We start from the raw sequence: 18,041 nt of genomic DNA, 5'->3' as shown, positions 1-18,041 counted from the left end.
GTTTTCCAAGATTCGTCTTAGTCCTTTTTACATATATGGATAGAGGTACAAATAGAGACTTTGGAATTGCCTCATCCATATTTGAACTAAGACCCCTTCCACTTGGAAAGGGATAAAACTTTAACATCTGTCCACATTTATGAATGGTGTTGGGGGAGGCTCAGAACAAATAATGAATGTCTGTTTGTTTCGCATTCCGTTCTATATCTATATAAATAGTTCGAATTCCTTTCACTGACCATCGTCGTCATCGTGGTCTCAAGAAATGGGATGGGTTGACTCAACTTTTTTGTGGGAATCGAACGTGTTGCTTTGGCAGCTCAGAAACCAGCATCTTTACCCAGACCAGACGTCCGATTAAATATTCATGACCATTGAAATCGAGGCGGATTTAACAGGACCAGACTAAGTAAGATGAGATAGGATTGCTTTATGCCGGTGTTAACTAGGTGCTACAGAGTAGTGCATAATTGATTCATGGAACGGGTTGATCTATTAATCTTCAGTTTACTAACTAAGCTTCTGTGGGAGGTAACAATGGACATCGTATTGAGAGTGGAATATTAAAAAGCTAGAAATAATATTTTCACAGAAAACTACCACACAGTATCCAGATGACATACTTGATTCAGTACTTCTCTGATTGTTAAGAGTAAGTTTATACCTAGTTAACTTTTCACTAATAAATTTAAATATCTCATTTGGAAATACAAGCTTTTAGACCTGTCATCTGATATCTGATAATGAAGTTTGAAAGTTAATTGTTTAACTTTAACGTGGTTGAATAGCCCATAGTGTATGACTGAGGAAAAGACAGAGCAAATTCCAAATTTTCAAAAAAAAAGTTGTTCAATGCCTTGCCAAAAAGTTGTTCAAGTTCTACCAACTCGTATTATGGAGTGCATCGAGTAAATCGTCGTGCGCCAGGGCAATTGCCTTGGCCTCCCGAGTAAAAAAAAAATTAACATAACTTTAATCATACCAAGTACTAGAAATCTGAGAAAGGAAATAGATACTAGAAAATCGAAAAAAAAACGTTAATATAATAGCTAAGGGCCCCTCTCTTGAAATGATATCTCGAATAGTTTCCCTCGAATTTAACCTTTAGGCCCCTTAGAGTGAGTATTGTAGAGAATTGAGTAGATTTTTTCCCGCATTTATGAAGGCTGAGCAAATCAGAACCATTTTCTCCAAAACTTGGTTTAATCTGAGATGATTTGGGTTTTTTTAAAACAAAATTCGGAAAAATCTAGGCACAATTCAATGACTGTTGGAAAAAAAAAATCAAAATTGAATTGAGTACAAAATTCATTATTTTTATCGAAACATGTCAGCAACGTTAAAAACATTTTTTAAAGTCTCTAAAATTTAACAACAAACAAACAAACAAAATCATTTTCTAAACTCATAAATAAAAACAAGTTTAGATAAAAAATAGGCCCAACTTGAGTTTTTTTTATCTGTGTATAAATCCAGCAAAATACGAACTTTTTAATAATAATATTGGAATCGTAGTTTGATTTACTTGTTCACTTCACTTCAAATACCCGTGTATACCAGAAAATATCTGGAAAATCTTTCCACAATAAACAATACACCAAGTTCCTAACGAATGGAGCACTGTGTTTTGAATATGAAATCATTTTCAACAGTATAAAAATGTTAAGGCTTCTACGGCGATTGAAACAACTTTTTATTAGCTTTTTCGAGATTTGATCAAATCACAGAACTTAATTCTCAGTGTTTTAACGAAGACTTGCAGCAAAAAATAGATAGAATAATTATAAATATCTCCCATTTAAATCAGATACGAATGTTTTGCACAATTTCAGGGTATGTATATTTATTGCTGTGAATTTAAACTTTACCGTTATTTGTGAGGGATTCAAAATTCTTGTTTACCTCAATTGATGTGAATAATTTACCAAAATAACAATCCTGAATTTTATCCGAACTAAATCACAGCAAATGCCGGGAACTAATTATAATTAAAAAAATTGAACCTGGAAGAGAAACATTGAAAGTCATTAAAATTTATAAAACCGGGCAATCTAGAATGCTCAGGCTCATGTTATAAGCATAAGTATGGGTTGAAATAATGCAAAATGATTGTTGGGTTTTTGATCATTATTTATTGAATTCTCATTAAAATATCTATCTTAGATTAGAAATTTAAATTGAAACTTTTCCAACTGAAGTTTTCTACTATTGTTTCTGATGATCCTGAATTTAGCATACCAGTTTCCAAATGATAATTCTCAAACTGTGTTCAATAAAAATAGGAATTCCTTTTATTGACATTTCCAAGTCTTGTGGTTTTTTAAGATCCTATATTTATTTTATCCATTACCTATATATTTTGTGAACTCGAGATCTTTGTTGGAACTTCCAAATTTATTTGATTTTTTTATGATTACTAATCACGTGTTTTGAGCACCTAATCTACATTCTAATTTTATGTTTTCAAATCTATTTTTGTCACATTTAAAATAATTATTCAACAAATTGCATCTCGAAAAAAAGTAAATTTTGTGGTCTTGTGTAATTCATCAAGACCTTTTTAAATGTGATGCTGAGCATTGAGAAGAGCAAGGAAAAAAATTACAAGAGGCCAAAATCGGTTTCTCGAAGAATATTTCATATCAGCATAACATTAGTAAAGACATGAACAAAATTTTTCGTAAGTAGAGGATGGGATTTAGGGATGAATCATCCGCACAGGAAGAAAATCCAAGAAAAAAAAGAAAAAAAAAGTAAGTAGAGGACATTACATTTTGATTTTTTTTTTTGCTAATTCATTCCAGCTAACATAAAATCGCACTAGAGATGATAGCTCAAATCGTTAACAATGTTAATGCAAATCGCAATTCCTTCCAAATAAGCAAACGATCGTAAAATTCGTTTCTTGAAGTTGATATTTTTTTTGTCAAAAAAACTTACACAAACACAAACAGGATCTTAATGAAACTTGATGTTTCCTCGAAGAGATTCCTTTTTATTTAACTCTAAGCGTACAACTTTCGAGGATATGATGGCTAGCATCTTACAAATGCTAAAACCACCAACCCACAGAACGTGTACTATGTATGCCGTGACCGAGATTCGATCTCACGACCGTTAGCTTAGAAGATTGTTGAAGGCTATCCTCTACGCCACGGGCTGCGGCGATATAAATCGGAAATGAAAAATAGTAAGCCATCATGGCGGCGCCATGTTTGCAAATTCGTTCTCCCGCGCGGGATTCAAGTGAGAAAACAACCTAACTGTTGCAACCAGACATGTCTCGCTTTTTCTAAAATGTCCCACCCGTCCCGCTTTAAAGTAAAAATGTCCCGCTTATTTTTCAATCAAGTTTTCGAAAAAAAGTTTTCCAAAATTTGATGCAACAAACTGATTGATCTTCATCACGAAAACTCGGGAGATTTAATCTTGAATGTTCTTTGAGCGTCAAGATATTGCGTTTTATGTAGCTTTTCAATTCTTTAAAAAATAATGCCAAAATTATCTGATTCTGGGAAATGTGACTAGTGGTAGATCGCTAAAATGACTTACTTGCTCTACTTCGCACTAAAATGGTTTATTTGATTGGTATAGAATTACCAAATAAATTGGTAAAGAAATAATTTCAAGATGTTCTCAATCGTAGAATGAGACTTGTATGGCTTATACTATACAGTGAAAAAATATTCATGCAAAGAAATTTTATTAACAGGAATTCTTTTACACAACTAAAAATTCAAGGTTATTAATATATAATTAAAAAAAACTGTAAATACCTAGAAACTGAAATATGCAGAACTTTTGAATAACAACAAAATTTATGTATTTGTTCTGAATTCAATTTTGTCTTGACATTCAACTATGGTAAAAACCAAAGAAATATCTTGGAATGCTAGTCATTTTTCATCGTTGATTTTATTTGAGTTTCAATCAAAATTGTTTTAACATCTTTGTGTTCTGTTGTGGTATGAGCCTGGTTGAATGATTCGACTGAATCAAAGCAATCGAAAGATTCCTTTTAATTCAACCACGGTACCGTGGTTGAATTAAAAGGAATCTTTCGATTGCTTTGATTCAATCTTTGTGTTATTTTCATGTTTTTTTTTTACTAAAAATACTTTTGGCGAAAAGCATGAAAAAGCTTAAATTTGGTTCTATGTTCACTCCTGGGTTTAAAATCATGGACGTATACGTGGAAAACAGGTGTTTAACCAACTAAGCTAAGTTGCCGATTTATAAAATTTTTATATTCAAGTTAATAGTACAATACTTTTTTACATAACCAAAAACATACATACACACTAGACCGCTGCAAGCTTTGTATGGAAATTTGAAATTCTTAGTTTTTTTCACCTCCCATAACTTTTTTTTGGTTGTTTTTGCTGTCAGATATAGCAATACAAGTTTTGGATGCGAACCATTCAGTCCTGAATTAGCGCAACGAGATTTAATTTTGTAATGAAATTTGTATGGGAAAACAAAATGTGTCATTCAAAAATCGCCAGAGATGTACTGAAAGATGACAAATATTCCTTGATTCTTGCAGTACAATTCATGTGAACAAAGCACAAACCTTATTTTACCCCAGAAAAGTTACTCTATGCTATACAAACATTTAATTTCAATTTTTTTTTTCATTTTTGTCTGCTTACTTGAAAGCTGTGTACAGTGATGGTAAATTTCGCCCGTCACGCTTGAACCGACTAGTTTTGTTTCATCAAACGACGGGCACTGTTCTCAATTGACTGAGCCTCACTACTCGCATGACGGATAAAACACGGCAACAATCAACATTTCTCCATCATCGACTGGCGAAGCTCCTACACATGGTCAAAATTTCTTCTGAGAGTGACTGGCAAATCTCTTCACACTTCGATCGGCTGCTGACGGCAGGTACAACTAATTGAACGAGTTGCTGGCAGAGAGCAACAATAGCAATAAAAAACTGAAAACGAGCTTGCTGGCAGGAGCAACAATAATAATAAATGCTTTTCTTGTTCCTCTTCGGTCGTCTTCGACTTGCTGGCAGGAGCAACAATAATAATAAATGCGTTTCTTTTGCGTCATCGGTCGCTTGAATGCGATTGCTTGACTAGGTTATTATTTTAGCTTCAAATGAATGGGGAATGAATGACTGGCAAACGAAGTGACTGGTCGTTAAGGAACAGTCAATTGAGTTTGACGGACCAAGAGGCTTCACAGTCACAGCTTCACGCCTCATGACGATGACTTTTGCCAAGCATGGCTGTGTAACCATAGGATGAAAATTTAAAAAAAAAATCTAAAAAATACTGATTGCATTGCCAGAAAATTTATTGATTTATATAACCTTTGCAAAATCATTTCATGCAATTATTAACAGCTCTAGAAAGCGAAGTCTGCCATTTTAAATACTTTTCAATGGATTCAGATTGTTTACTTTAAAATGGTTATAACTATTTTCATTAATTTTTAGCTGCTCGTCTTGTAAGTAAAAAAGTTTAAAAATAGTCAAAAACAAAAATCAAAGACCAACTTCATTTCAAGGTTATTTTTATATTCTAGATGATTTAATGGGCAAAAATTTATTCTTCCATAAAAATTTCCATACGAATTTGAAACGCGTTGCGCTTACTCAGGAATGATCCAAATAATTTCAAATTTTACACTGATGCTTGGTGACCCAAAAGGCATCGAAAAAAAAAATGGGAGCAAAAAGTCATTTTTTGCAGCGTTCTAGTAGTGCATCTATAGCATTTTCCTTAAATTCATTTCATTGTTTAGTTTTTTTGTTTAGATCTATGGCCATTTTATTAATAAATGATCTGAAAATACTAAAGGGATTTTAAAAAAATATGATATAAATTGTCCGTACACTGGATCTTAAAACACTGATCTTATAGTGTCTTAATAAATTCACATTTTCTCAAATTACAGCCAATATTTCCTAGGAAAATAATTCACATAATTTCGGACATTGTTGCCAAGTTTGAGTTAACCTTCCAAAGCCGTTCGCTAAATATCCGTTTCGGAGAAATATGAGTTGTAATTTGATTTCGGTTCTCCTGGATGTAAATGTTAACCGATTTTGATGATATTATATTCATTGTGTAGGTAATTTATTCTAATTACTAAACATTTCAAAATAAAGTCGATATGTATTACCAGGTTTTCAGAAACTATTTCAGAAAGTTAAAAGTCCGAAAAATCAATTTTATTTTTAAAATACTCATAACTTCTGACAGCTTTTCTGTATTTGATTATTTCATTGATGTTTGAAATTGTCAAGAATCCATCTATCCGACAATGTATAGATATATTGGGGTCCAATGAAAGTTTTTGCCGCTATGACAGATCTTCCGGTAGAAAAAAGTCTCACTTTAAAAAAACGACATCCAGTTTTGGCTTTGCTTAGCTGTATTTCATTTCTCAATGAACCGATTTTAAAAACTCAAATTTTAGTTTTTTGGCGTTAATCTGATCATTATTTTCATAGAACATACTTGGTCTGTCAAAACTACCAGTTTATCAGTATATTGGAATGATGATAAAGAAGTTTGAAATGCGCGCTTCGGGTCATATTGACCCGAACGGCTTTGGAGGGTTAATTTAAACAATTTTTTGAATTTTTTTTTCAGGTTTTGTGATAAAAAGTTTGTTTCCTTAATTTGTTAAGTAAATGAATGCTAGAATAGCTTAGTAACCAAAAATTCTCTAATTTATTAATCAGTGAATGATTCAGTATATTTATAATTTTTCATTTGGTTTTGAGCGCATGAAAATTTTGACTTTTCTAATATACTGGTAATTTTTAAACGCTGACTTATTCGTAAATTTACAATACAAAACACTTATTTCGGGTATTCAAATTTGTTCATCTTGATTTGAGCGTCTCTATACTACTAGATCGCTCAAATGCAGTAGAATCAAACCATAATTTACCAAAAAATCATAAATTTGCTGAATCAGTTAATCACTAGCATTCATTTATTTAAAAGATAAACTGAAAACAGGGCTATTTGTTACACAAAATGACAATAGTTTATAAAACAATTGTTCAAACCAACTCAAACTAGGCAACAATGTTCGAAACTGTGTGAAATAAAATGTGGGTAGCATTTGAAATTTTAAGACATTCTATACTCCAGTTTACGAATATTTTTTGTTTTTTTTTGATAGTAAATAAGTTATTCCATATCAAGTGACCATGAAAATGTATCGACTCTCGCCGATTTGGCTTTAAATTAGTAGGATGACTCAATTTAAAAAAAATATTAAAAAAATCCAAAGTTTTAGATGAAAATTTTACATTTATTCCCAAAAAAAGAGCTCTTTTCTTTTGTGAATATCTTAGAAAAAGTAGATGCTACAGTATACTGAGTCGATTTTGGGTCATTTTTGAATTGATCAAACCCTGGGATTTGAAAAGCTTCATTTTGGTCCAAAACTCATCCATGATTTTTTGCAGAATTTTTAAGTAACGTTCATGTAACATGAGCAAATTTGAGCTTTAAGGTTTGTATGGGAAAATTTAATATTTTGTACTGAATGCTGATGGTCTAGCTGATGGTTTTTGTACCAATTTTTAAATTTTCTTAAGAAAATTTTCCGTTGAACAACTTTGTTGAAGACCGTAACTTCGTATCTCATTGGGTAAAAAAGTTAAAAGCTGTTTCACAGGGAATGTTTTTTTGCATTGATAAATAATAAATTCAATTGACATCACTGCTGGAGCCTCGCGAAGTATTGCATGAAAAGTAGACATGCAATACCTTGGTAGACACCCAGCAGTGCTGTCAATTTTATTTATTGCTTATCAATGTGAAATGCAGGCTTCTTCGATTCTCTTGATTTTTGCACTGTTTTTTCATCTCCTTGTCAAACGCCTGGGAGAAATATGCTTACTCACACTTAAAACGATCAAGCAGCCCACATTTTGTTGGAGAGCATTTCAATCACACAGTCACCCAATCTTATTCTCTCAAGGAGAAATTTCCATTAGCTTCTCAGTAACTGGCTGAGAAATCAACGATCGTAATTAATTTCACTGATCAAAAGTAGAATTGATTCAGTGTTCTCAGAGTCACACTCCAACAGTGCTCTGTCAGTAGAAGAGTGATCATTCGTTAGAGAAAAAAGTTCTCCTCGCTCTCTCAGCAGCAGAGGATAATGCTCATTGAAAAAAGACTCACAATTCTCCGGAGCGAAAAAGTTCACTGTCTCCTTTTGGTCAAGATGAGCATAATGAAGCCTGGCGAAAAGTCATACCCCTGTGAAACAGCTTATAACTTTTTTGCCCAATAAGATACGAAGTCACGGTCTTCAATAAATTGTTGAACGTAAATTTTCTTTAGGAAATTTATAAATTGACACAACAACCATCCGCTGGCTCGGTTCTACAGAAGAAACAAAACTAATGATGATTTTTCAGTACAAAATACTCATATCATTCCCATACAAACCTTAAAGTTCAAATTTACTCATGTAAACGTTACTTTCAAATTCTGCAAAAAAAACATGGATGAGTTTTGGACCAAATCAAAGCTTTTTAGATCCCAGAGTTGGAGAAATTCAAAAATGACCCCAAATCGACTTAGTCTGATACTATAGATAACGTGAGACCTTTGTTTTGAAGATCAAATAATTGTCAATCGAATGCCATTGTTGAATTTTGAATACTGTGTTGCCAAATTTAATTTTTTTTTTGTATTTTAACACTTAAAATGCCATTATCTCAAATTGCCACCACTTAATTATTGATTTTTAAGGCGACAATGTGCTCAGCGTAAAATTTTACATAAGCATCACTCATTCACTTAAAACAATTTGCGCCCTTCCGAAGATATTTAACTTTTTAGATAAATAGCAATCAACCTTCATTAAACAAATTGACCGACTGTTTTTACACGATTATCTTGATTTTTTTTTCATTTTAGGTTAATTGTAAAGTACAGTTGAATTAAAATTTAAAAGACGTTTGCGCCGTCGAAACTTATAATATTCAAATCCAAAATTTTTATTTGCGATTAAAGGCTTTTATTTTTTTTTTAATCCAACATCTGAATAAGAATTTTAAACAATGTATTCGACTGCGTTGCAGTTCTCTGTTAAAATGCTGAAAATCCTCGATGCAAATTCTATCCGATTAAGGTTACGAAACCCCAGCAGAGCCGCCTGGGGCATCATTCGGGCCCAGCTGGGCCGTTTGAAATCCGGATTCACGTATGTATGAACGAAACCTCCTAGAATGTCATTAGCAAGATTGCTTCTGCAGGCTGACGGCGCGGCGGTTGTTGGTTGCTGTTATGCGATTTCTTCTGTTTTGCGTCGCCATCATCGTCGTCCAATGCTGAATATTCATTCATGCGATTCGGGCACACCGGAATCTGCAACGAATTGAATTTTGCCCTTTTTCACTCTAAAAATAGACGAATCCAGCTGGTTCAGCTCGATATTTTGAGCTTTAGATCGAATTGGAATGGATTCAAGGTCGGGTGGAATACCTGAAACTTTTAATTTGTGTTCAGTAAAGTTCAAATATGAACTTCCGTTAATTTTCTTGCAATAATTAGAAGTAGATTACAAATTAAGTTTCATGCTTTTCATCAATCAAGAACTACAATTTTCATCTCATAATTGAAAGTACACAATGTGAAAATTTACATTTATTTATTCAGATTTTCCATTTTCTAACCAAACAAGTCATTCATCTCGTGAAATAAAATCCTTACTTCAAATTTATTCCGAACAAGTCTGCTGATGCAATTTACCGGAGTTCTAAATAATGCTTTATAAGTTCTGAACTTCTTGGTGAGATGTTTCAAAACGCCACCCGCCACCAAGAAACTCAAGACGGGGCCAGGAATCTAACTAATCCCTCTTTGCCTCCGGGTTACAAGAAAATCCATCCCCAACAAGTTTTACGATTTTCCTCGGACCCGGACTTTCACCCTCGGACGGAAATTATCCCCTAGCAAGGGATCCCGTTTTTCTCCGGGTCGACCCACGGGTTGAGGGTTCAGATTAGTTCGACTGCTGCTTAAATTCTTGTTTCTCTTTTTTGTTGCTGCTCCACTTCTACCTTACCGTTCCCGGAGCTCAAGCTAATCATGTCGTAATGAACCGGTATAGTTATGAAATGAATTTATAACCACGAAAGGTGTTTAATCGGATCTCCTAATTAAATTTTACAGATCCTTCAGCTGCCACGGGCGCTTCGGAAGAAGTTTTGCTGGAAGATCCTGCTGGTCGTGGGGTACGGATTATGATTAATAAGGCAATAAATTGGGAAAGAATGGCAATAAATTGGTTGAAAATCTAAGCGAATGGCGCTTTCGGATTTGAACGAAGGAAAATTTTGCATTCTCATTTTGGCTGAATGATATTTTGTGATACTTTGTTGAGGATAGGAGTAAGACGATATTGGCAAATGAAATTTTTTGTTTAAATAATTACGATTTTTACCTCTGTGAAAATATTTTTTTTTAGATGAAACAGATTCCTGTAGAATAGCAGCTCAGAAGTCCTTCGCATTGTTAGCCCATATTGCTTTTTGGCTAATTTTGGTTCTAACACATTAAGTACCAAAAGCTTTTGTTGCGTTGCATGAAGTGTACATCAAATTGCTCAATTCTTGGATAATATCTTCATAAGTTCTATGATACTACACCAGTTTTGTTGAACTATAAATTCTGAAGCTTTGCTTAATCCAGAATACCTCCGAATATTTTTAATGTGAAATCGGGCGCTGAATCGGAAAATGAAATTGAAAAAAAACTCAGTAGAACAGTTTTTGAGTTATGCTCCAATTATGAAAATATGGAAAAATAAAAAAAGAACTTTTACTTAGACTAAAATATCTCGAGATGCAATCCATTAATTTGTTTTTTTTTTGCATATTTAAGGTGAATAAATTTGCTATCGATCATTTGAGCTTCATTTTTGCGTATGAGCAACAGTGTTGTTGATATTTGTGACTTTATGATAGAAAAATATAAAAAACGCCAATTTTTAGAGAAAATTTTGTTCAGCGAAAGTTTTAGACTCCATGGTAACATTTTAGAAATCTGATTTTCTATTGGCCTTTGATGTCAAATCAAAACAAAGATTTCAAGTTGCTATTTATCGTAATCGGTTGAAAATTGCAGAAGTTATGGTTATTTTACCATAATAGAAATTTTTGCATTTTTTTTATTTAACGAACCGCAGTGTAATTATCATAGTACAGGAAGAAATAAACACGGAAAACCTCACTCGCTTCAATTCAGGATTACTTATTAGCTTAACAGAAATTTACATGCCAATTTTCAAAAAGATCTGACCATGGGAAGGGGTTGCTTGAGTCTCAAACGTGTATTTCTTAAAGGTATTGTACTCGGAAGGAACAAAAAAATTCTGGTTTTTCATTTATAACTTTATTCTTTACAAGCCGATTGTTTTTTTATGATTAACTTTATTAAAGCCTAAGTTAAGATAAATGTTTCACCCGAAGACTGCTATACGATTGGGCATAAAACAAAAAAGTTATTGCGGTTCAGAGGCCGCAAATTTTGCCTAGCACGCAATGAGTACTTTTTACGCATTGCGTTTTATTCTAGAATTTTCGACCAAAATATAATCTTTGAACCGCAAAAACTTTTTTGTTTCAAGTCCAATCGTGTAACAGTCTTTCAATGAAATATTTGTTCAAAACAAGGCTTTAAGAAAACGAATCACAAAATACAATCGGCTTGTGAAGAAAAAAGTTAATAATGAAAAACTAGTATTTTTTTTCTTTTCGAGCAAATTAAAGTCTGCTTCATTTAATATTGGAACAAATTCTTTTGCTCATTGTGGCGCTCCTAGTGGACGGATTTGGAAACTTTTTTCACCCACGTGTCGGGAAATTCATTACCTTTCACCATGTATATATGTCATAACACCAAACGATAGCATTTTGTAAACAACCGCCTTGGAAGCCGAACGGAGAGATCAAATTGTGCACAGTTTTCTTGAAAATCCATTGTTGTCGGCATCGAAGCTAGCTAAACAGCTTAAAATGCCCAGAAATACCTTATGGCGTGTTATCAAGCAGTACAAGGAAACATTGACGACGGCTCGGAAGCCGCATTCGAAGCGTCGGAGTGGAGCTGTCGACCGGAAACTGCGTGGGAAAGTCATCAAGGCCGTCAAGAGGAATCCCAATCTTTCAGACCGCGATTTGGCCAATAAGTTCCAGGCCGCTCACAGTACGGTGCGACGAATTCGTCTCCGGGAAGGAATAAGGTCATTCCGAGCCAGCAAACAGCCAAATCAGACGCTGAAGCAGAACAATGTGGCCAGAATCCGTGCTCGAAAGCTGTACGACCAAGTGCTGACCAAGTTCGACGGATGTATTCTGATGGACGATGAGACCTACGTGAAGGCGGACTTTGGGCAAATCCCAGTTTAAAAATTTTATTTAGCGACGGCTCGGGGGGATGTACCTGCAAAATTTAAGTTCGTGTTTGCGGATAAATTCGCCCGCAAGTACATGATTTGGCAGGGGATATGCAGTTGTGGACAGAAAACCAAAGTCTTTCTCACTGACAAGACAATGACATCAGAAGTCTACAAAAAAGATTGCCTACAGAAACGGGTTCTGCCGTTTATTCGTGCCCACGACCGTCCAGTAATGTTTTGGCCGGACCTCGCCAGCTGCCATTACAGCAAAACGGTTATGGAATGGTACGCAACGAACGGGGTCAGCGTAATACCGAAGGACCTCAACCCCCCAAACTGCCCCCAGTTCCGGCCGATAGAGAATTACTGGGCAATCACGAAGCGGAGGCTTAAGGCAAAGGGAAAACTTGTTAGGAACATGACTCAAATGAAGAACTGGTGGAATCAAATCGCCGAAACGGTGGACGAAAAGGGTGTGCGCCGCCTAATGTGCCGTATTACGGGAAAAGTACGAGAATTTCTTCGAAACAGCAATGAATAATTTTTTTAATTTTTTTTTATGAAAGAGTAAAGAAAATGCTACATTTAAATGAAAAACAAATTATGAATTCGTTAATAAATGACTGAACTACACGCAATTATTTGTGTTCCAATATTAAATGAAGCAGACTTTACCATACAATCCAATTCACGTTTGAGACTCAAGCAACCTCTCCCCATAGTCAGATTTTACTGAAAATTGGCACGTAACCTTCTGGTAGGCTTATAAATAAAATTTCGTTTGGATCGAGAGCAATTTCCTGTGTTTAATTCTTCCTGTACTATGATAAGTACACTGCAGTTCGTTAAATAAAAAAAAATGCAAAAATTACTATTATGGTAAGGCAAATATAGCTCCTTCAATTTTCAACCGATTTCGATAAATAACCACTTGAAATCTTTGTTTTGATTTGACATCAAAGGCCAATAGAAAATCAGATTTTTTAAATGTTACCATCGAGACTATAAGTTTCGCTGAAACAAAATTGTCTCTAAAAAAGGCGTTATTTATCATTTTTTTCTATCATAAAGTCACGAATATCAACAATACCGTTGCGAATACGCAAAAATAAAGTTCAAATGATCGATAGCAAATTTTTTCACCTTAAATATGCAAAAAAAGATTTCAAATTAATGTTATGCAGCTCGAACTATTTTAATCTAACTTAAAGTACTTTATTTATTTTTCCATATTTTCATATTTGGACCATAACTCAAAAACTGTTCTACTGAGAATTTTTTGATTTTCATTTTTGGATTCAGCGCTCGATTTCACATTAAAAATGACCTTCAGCTTTCTTAGTAAAAAAATGCTGTAAACTAGTGTTATTGATGATATCCGAATCCTTTTGTGGTATAATTGTGCAATTTTAATTTTAAAATTTAATGTTTACTCTATTTATTAGATTTTGATATAAAATCTTTGTAAAAAAATCTTCTTGACAGTTTTAGGGATGAATGACAGCATGCTGTTTAATTCCTGAAAAAAAAACTTCTTGACAGTAACTGGAAGGATTTTCATTTAGGTTTATGTTTTTAAGTTAATCAAAGAATTGTATTTATTGTCGTAAAATTCCTTAGTTTTTTTTATTATTTATTTTTCATAGCGTAACAATCAGATCGAAAGCAACGAACGGGATCTCTTATTTGATCTTCCATGATTTAAACTAAATTGGAAAACTGCAAACTGATCACCAAAAACCGAAAACTTTGTAACTCAAATAAAATTTTAAAATGTTTCTTATCGTTTTTACGTTTAAACTTTGGTTTGATTTAGAGAAAAACCATAGCTCAAAACTGCCAGCATCACCATTTCTGCAAGAAGCGGGAAAACTATTGGAATGTTATTAGGTTTAAATCGTTGAATATTTTATGATTTGAAATTTAAGATGGCAGGTTCGGCGGAATTGTAGAGAAAAGAGCGTATCGAAATCTTAACTCAGCGAGATTTTTATGTCTTATCCAGTTAAATTCTTGTTTAGAAATTTGTTGTTTATGTTTTTTTTTCAAAAAAGTTCAATATAACAATTTTACAAATTATTTTAAAGTTTGAAAAAAAAAATCAAAAATTTATAAGATACTGGATTTTAAAAAATAAGTAGCTTTAAGCAAAAACTAACTACAATCAAAGCTTTTCATGGATTCAAATAAATACTTGTATTAACGTTATGAATATCTAAAAAATTTCCATTTCCTGCCAGTGCTGCAAGCACCACAAAATTACATCTTTTTTGTATTAATTTGAAGTTTATTTTTGTTAACTTGACAAAAAGTAGTGTAAGAAGTACTCAATAAAGGTTCTTTGACAGTACACTATGGGGAAAAAAGTGTATAAACTCAATATCTTCCCTCCTACACAAAACAAATTTATGAAAAAGTACTTTCCTCTAGTGAAAATTTCCAGAAAATTGATTGGACATAGTTTCAGATGCCGCACGAGCTTTCTAATGGAGTTATAGTGCCTTTTCAACCCCTAATTCCCCTATATTTTGTAAACAATTCAGAAAAAAAAACTTATTTAGACTTGAAAACTTTGAACAAAAATAGACCTCTCTTGCGCATTTTTTTCTGAGAAATCGAATGGATGCTGTTTGAGCTACCGCACTTTTTGGGAAATGGAGTGATTGCTGTTTTCACCCCCAATTCCCCTATATTTTTCAATTATTTTAGAAAAAAAGCATGCTCGGCCATCCATATTTTAAATCAAATTGGACGCATCTTTTGTGATTTTTTTTCCGTGGAATCCAATGAAGGCTGTTTGAGCCACCGCAAGCTTCAGATAATGGAGTTATGACTGTTTTACCCTCAATTCCTTTACATTTTTCAAATGGTTAAGAAAACGCATGCTCGGACTTGAAAATTTTGATCCAAATGAGACTTATCTTGTGTGATTGTTTTCGAGGAATGCAATGAAGACTGGTTGAACCACCGCACGCTTCCCAAAATTATGGCTGATTTGATCCTCAATTTCCCTACATTTTTTAATTATTGCAAAAAAAAGGGTTTGGACTTGAAAATTTTGAACAAAATGGAATGCATCTTTTGTGATTTTTTTTCGAGGAATCCAACGAAGTCTAGTTGAGCCACCGCACGGATTGGAAACAGGAGTTATGGCTGTTTTACACTCTATTTCCCAACATTTTTCAAATATTTCAGGAAAAGGATATTCGGACTTGGTTTTCTTTTTTCAACCAAATGTGAAATAATTAAGTGAAATACCGCACTCATTGGAATCTGGAGTTATGGCTGTTTTACCCTCAATTTTCTGAATGAATTAAAACATGTTGGGAAATTGAAGGTAAAACAGCCATAACGCCCGTTTCCAATGCGTGCGGTAGCTCAAATAGACTTCGTTGGATTCCTCAAAAAAAAAAAATCACACAAGATAAGTACCATTGGGTTGAAAGTTCTTAATTCCGAACATGCTTTTTTCACAAATATTTTAAAAATGTAAGGGAATCGAGGGTAAAAAAAGCTATAAATCTAAAGCTCCATTGGATTTCTCGGAAAAAAATAAATTAGATAAGTCTCATTTGATTCAAATTTTCGAAGTCCAAACATGCACTTTCTGAATTATTTGAAAAATGTAAGGGAATTGAGAGTAAAACAGCCATAACTCGTGTTTCCAATGCATGCGGTAGATCAAATAGGCTTCGTTGAATTCCTCGGAAAAAATCACGCAAGATACGTCCCATTTGGTAAAAAAAAATACAAATCCGAACATGCTCTTTCTGAAATATTTGAAAAATGTTGGGTAATAGAGGGTAAAACAGCCATAACACCTGTTTCCAATCCGTGCGGTTGCTCAAATAGAATTCGTTGGATTCCTAAAAAAAAAAATCACACAAGATTCGTCCCATTTGGTTCAAAATATTATAGTCTGAACTTACTTTTCCTGTACTTTTTGGCTTTGGCTCAAACAGCCTTCGTTTGATTTACTGGAAAAAGTCACACAAGACAAGTCCTATTTGGTTCAAAATTTGGAAGGCCGAGGATGCATTTTTCTAAAATAATTGAAAAATATAGGGGAATTGAGGATAATAACAGCGATCACTCCATTTTCCGAAACGTGCGGTGGCTCAAACAGCATCCATTCGATTTCTGCGATTGCACAAGAGAGACCTATTTCTGTTTAAAGTTTTAAAGTGAAAATAAGTTTTTTCTGGATTATTTACAGAATAAAAGGGAATTAGGAGTTCAAAAGACACTATAAGCTTGTGCGGTGTCTGAAACTATGTCCAATCGATTCTTTGTACATTTTAACTAAATTTTAACTTTTTCATGGATTTGTTTCCGAGTAAAAGGGGAGATATTGAATTTCACTTTTTTCCCCATGGTGCACAATGTTTATGAAAATTCGAACCCAATTGCTTTCCAAAGGTTTCCCACGATTTACAAAAAAAAACCTTTTAATTCAAATTCAGCTCTTTGAAGAAACAATAAATTTAAATATATTATCAGATTTTTTTATGGAAAACAATGGTATGAAAGGATGAAGAAAAATTAAGATTACCTGCATTGGAAAATTTACATACGCAAGTGGAATGAATTATTTCCAATTTTGCGACATTTCAGGACTGTAGGATAATGTACTAGAAATAGAGTTAATCAAATAAGAAATAATAAATTAAAATTTAATGCAATATGTGTACGTTGGTAACCCTATGCATTTTAAGTCTGAAACTCATAGCAACGCGAACACGCGTTCTGGTAAGAAGTAAAGAAAAAGAAAAATCTACTCGCGTTTTCCTCTGCCCACCCGAGTGTTTTAAACGTGACGCGCGGGTATCACTCGCTATAAATAAAGCAACCCGGTCGCTTAAGAGGTCATTCTGAAATCGAAGCTCTTATGAGCAACAAATAGTGGTTGTGCTTGAAGGTCCGCATGAAAGGTCAACATCAAAGGTCCGCATCAAAGGTTCGCATCAAAGGTCCGCATCAAGGGTCCGCATCAAAGGTCCGCATCAAGGGTTCGCATGAAAGGGCCGCATCAAGGGTCCGCATGAAAGGTCCGCATCAAGGGTTCGCATCAAAGGTCCGCATTAAGGGTCCGCATGAAAGGTCCGCATCAAGGGTCCGCATCAAGGGTCCGCATCAAAGGTCCGCATTATGGGTCCGCATTAAGGGTCCGCATCAAAGGTCCACATCAAGGGTCCGCATCAAAGGTCCGCATCAAGGGTCCGCATCAAGGGTCCGCATCAAGGGCCCGCATCAAAGGTCCGCATCAAGGGCCCGCATCAAAGATCCGCATCAAGGGTCCGCATGAAAGGTCCGCATCAAGGGTCCGCATCAAAGGTCCGCATTATGGGTCCGCATTAAGGGTCCGCATGAAAGGTCCGCATCAAGGGTCCGCATCAAGGGTCCGCATCAAAGGTCCGCATTATGGGTCCGCATTAAGGGTCCGCATCAAAGGTCCACATCAAGGGTCCGCATCAAAGGTCCGCATCAAGGGTCCGCATCAAGGGTCCACATCAAAGTTTCGCATGAAAGGTCCGCATCAAGGGTCCGCATGAAAGGTCCGCATCAAGGGTCAGCATCAAGGGTCCGCATCAAAGGTTCGCGACGTGGGTCGACAAAACAAGCCGCAAATCACGACAATGGCG

At 34.6% G+C, this 18,041-nt stretch overlaps 1 protein-coding gene across 4 annotated transcripts in view; it reads right to left on the bottom strand.

Moving 5' to 3' along the window:
- Positions 1–18,041, bottom strand: part of LOC129743649 (uncharacterized) — a 1,005,706-nt gene that overhangs the window by 324,355 nt on the left and 663,310 nt on the right. The window lies entirely within an intron of this gene.

The sequence above is a fragment of the Uranotaenia lowii genome, chromosome 2, assembly GCF_029784155.1.
Source record: "Uranotaenia lowii strain MFRU-FL chromosome 2, ASM2978415v1, whole genome shotgun sequence".
NCBI classification, from domain to species: Eukaryota; Metazoa; Arthropoda; class Insecta; order Diptera; family Culicidae; genus Uranotaenia; species Uranotaenia lowii.
Note: the sequence above shows the minus strand (reverse complement) of the source record. Positions and strands in the feature narration are given on the sequence as shown.